A 4,008-nucleotide genomic window follows, 5' to 3' on the forward strand; every position below is an offset into this window, starting at 1 on the left:
AATTTTTGAAGCTACACTTGTTTTATCTTCCTATGCTTGTTACTTTGCTCTTCATGAACTTATTTATTTACAAGATTCCTATGCATAGGAAGCATGTTAGACTTAAATTTGTTTTGAATTTTCCTCTTGATGCTCTTTTTTGCTTCAAATACTATTTCTTGCAAGTGCATCATTAAAACTGCTGAGCCCATCTTAATGGCTATAAAGAAAGAACTTCTTGGAAGATAACCCATGTGTTATTTTGCTACAGTACTTTGTTTTATATTTGTGTCTTGGAAGTTGTTTACTACTGTAGCAACCTCTCCTTATCTTAGTTTTGTGTTTTGTTGTGCCAAGTAAAGTCGTTGATAGAAAGGTTGATACTAGATTTGGATTACTGCGCAGAAACAGATTTCTTTGCTGTCACGAATCTGGGTCTAATTCTCTGTAGGTAACTCAGAAATTTAAGCCAATTTACGTGAGTGATCCTCAGATATGTACGCAACTTTCATTCAATTTGGGCATTTTCATTTGAGCAAGTCTGGTGCCCTAATAAAATCCATCTTTACGGACTGTTCTGTTTTGACAGATTCTGCCTTTTATTTCGCATTGCCTCTTTTGCTATGTTGGATGAATTTCTTTGATCCATTAATGTCCAGTAGCTTTATGCAATGTCAAGAAGTGTTAAGAATGATTGTGTCACCTCTGAACATGTTAATTTTTATTGTGCACTAACCCTCTAATGAGTTTGTTTCGAGTTTGGTGTGAAGGAAGTTTTCAAGGGTCAAGAGAGGAGGATGATATACTATGATCAAGAAGAGTGAAAGCTCTAAGCTTGGGGATGCCCCGGTGGTTCATCCCTGCATATTTCAAGAAGACTCAAGCATCTAAGCTTGGGGATGCCCAAGGCATCCCCTTCTTCATCGACAAATTATCGGGTTCCTTCTCTTGAAACTATATTTTTATTCGGTCACATCTTATGTACTTTACTTGGAGCGTCCGTATGGTTTCTTGTTTTTGTTTTTGTTTGAATAAATGCTTGTGTGGGAGAGAGACACGCTCCGCTGGTTCGTATGAACACATGTGTTCTTAGCTTTTAATTTTCATGGCGAAGGATGAAACTCGCTTCGTTAATTGTTATATGGTTGGAAACGGAAAATGCTACATGTAGTAACTGGTATGATGTCTTGAATAACTTGATACTTGGCAATTGTTGTGCTCATGTTTAAGCTCTTGCATCATATACTTTGCACCTATTAGTGAAGAAATACATAGAGCTTGTTAAAATTTGGTTTGCATGAGTGGTTTCTCTAGAGTCTAGATATTTTCTAGTGAGGTGTTTGAACAACAGGGAAGACAATGTATAGTCTTATAATGCTTGTAATATGTCTTTTATGTAAGTTTTGATGTACTAGTTTATGCTTGTGTTTGCTTCAAACAACCTTGCTAGCCTAAGCCTTGTATCGAGAGGGAGTACTTCTCATGCATCCAAAATCCTTGAGCCAACCACTATGCAATTTGTGTCCACCATACCTACCTACTACATGGTATTTCTCCGCCATTCCAAAGTAAATTGCTTGAAGTGCTACCTTTAAATTTCTATCCTCTACCTTTACAATATATAGCTCATGGGACAAATAGCTTAAAAACTATTGTGGTATTGAATATGTACTTATGCATTTTATTTCTTATAAGTTGCTTGTTGTGCGATAACCATGTTCCTGGGGACGCCACACACTACTCTTTGTTGAAAATCATGTGAGTTGCTATGCATGTTCGTCTTGTCTGAAGTAAGGGCGATCTACCACTTTATGGTTAGAGCGTGCATATTGTTAGAGAAGAACATTGGGCCGCTAACTAAAGCCATGAATCATGGTGGAAGTTTCAGTTTTGGACATATATCCTCAATCTCATATGAGAATACTAATTGTTGCTAAATGCTTATGCATTAAAGAGGAGTCCATTATCTGTTGTCTATGTTGTCCCGGTATGGATGTCTAAGTTGAGAATAATCAAAAGCGAGAAATCCAAAATGCGAGCTTTCTCCTTAGACCTTTGTACAAGCGGCATAGAGGTACCCCTTTGTGACACTTGGTTAAAACATGTGTACTGCGATGATCCCGGTAGTCCAAGCTAATTAGGACAAGGTGCGGGCACTATTAGTATACTATGCATGAGGCTTGCAACTTGTAAGATATAATTTACATGATACATATGCTTTGTTACTACCGTTGACAAAATTGTTTCTTGTTTTCAAAACCAAAGCTCTAGCACAAATATAGCAATCAATGCTTCCCTCTGCGAAGGGCCTATCTTTTACTTTATTGTTGAGTCAGTTTGCCTATTCTTTCTATCTTAGAAGCAAACACTTGTATCAACTGTGTGCATTGATTCTTACATGTTTACTTATTGCACTTGTTATATTGCTGTATGTTGACAATTATCCATGAGATATATATGTTGAAGTTGAAAGCAACCGCTGAAACTTATATCTTCCTTTGTGTTGCTTCAATGCTTTTACTAAGAATTTATTGCTTTATGAGTAACTCTTATGCAAGTCTTATTGATGCTTGTCTTGAAAGTATTATTCATGAAAAGTCTTTGCTATATGATTCAATTGTTTACTCATTGCATTAACATTGCTTCGAATCGCTGCATTCATCTCATATGCTTTACAATAGTATGATTAAGATTATGTTGGTAGCATGTCACTTCAGAAATTATCTTTTATCGTTTACCTACTCGAGGACGAGTAGGAACTAAGCTTGGGGATGCCGATACGTCTCCAACGTATCTATAATTTCTGATGTTCCATGCTTGTTTTATGACAATACTGACATGTTTTGTTCACACTTTATGTCATTATTATGCGTTTTCCGGAACTAACCTATTGACGAGATGCCGAAAGGCCAGTTGCTGTTTTCTGCTGTTTTTGGTTCCAGAAAGGCTGTTCGGGCAATATTCTCGGAATTGGACGAAATCAACGCCAAACCTCCTATTTTTCTCGGAAGGCTCCAGAACACCGAAGAAGAGTCGGAGAGGGGCCAGGGGGCCCCCACACCATAGGGCCGCGCGGGCTGGCCTCTGGCCGCGCCGGCCTATGGTGGGGCCACCCTGCCAGCCCTCCGACTCCGCCTCTTCGCCTATATAAGCCCTTTCGACCTAAAAACGCGATATCTCTTGACGAAACTCCAGAAAGACTCCAGGGGCGCCGCCACATCGTGAAACTCCAATTCGGGGGACAGAAGTCTCTGTTCCGGCACCCTGCCGGGACGGGGAATTGCCCCCGGAGCCATCTCCACCGCCGTCTCCACCGCCATCTTCACCGCCATCGTTGCCTCCATGATGAGGAGGGAGTAATTCACCCCCGAGGCTGAGGGCTCCGCTGTAGCTATGTGGTTCATCTCTCTCCCATGTACCTCAATACAATAATCTCATGAGCTGCTTTACATGATTGAGATTCATATGAGTTTTGTAACACTACTATTCTATGTGCTACTCTAGTGATGTTATTAAAGTAGTTTTATTCCTCCTGCACGGTGTAAAGGTGACTAGTGTGTGCACCGTGTGGTTCTTGGCGTAAGCTATGATTATGATCTCTTGTATATTGTGGAGTTAATTATCATTATGATAGTATTGATGTGATCTATTCCTCCTTCATAGTGTAATGTGGATAGTGTGTGCGCTATGTTAGTTCTTGGTGTAGTTGTGTTGATCTATCTTGCACTCTAAGGTTAATTAAATATGAACATTGAATTGTGGAGCTTGTTAACTCCGGCATTGAGGGTTCGTGTAATCCTACGCAATGTGTTCATCATCCAACAAGAGTGTAGAGTATGCATTTATCTATTCTGTTATGTGATCAATGTTGAGAGTGTCCACTAGTGAAAGCGGGATCCCTGGGCCTTGCTTCCAAGTATCGAATCTCCGTTTGTTTACTGTTTTGTTACATGTTTGCTCGCTGCCATATTTTATTCAGATTGCTATTACCACTCATACTCATCCATATTACTTGCATCTCACTATCTC

This window comes from Lolium rigidum, chromosome 3 (genome assembly GCF_022539505.1).
Source record: "Lolium rigidum isolate FL_2022 chromosome 3, APGP_CSIRO_Lrig_0.1, whole genome shotgun sequence".
Classification (NCBI taxonomy): domain Eukaryota; kingdom Viridiplantae; phylum Streptophyta; class Magnoliopsida; order Poales; family Poaceae; genus Lolium; species Lolium rigidum.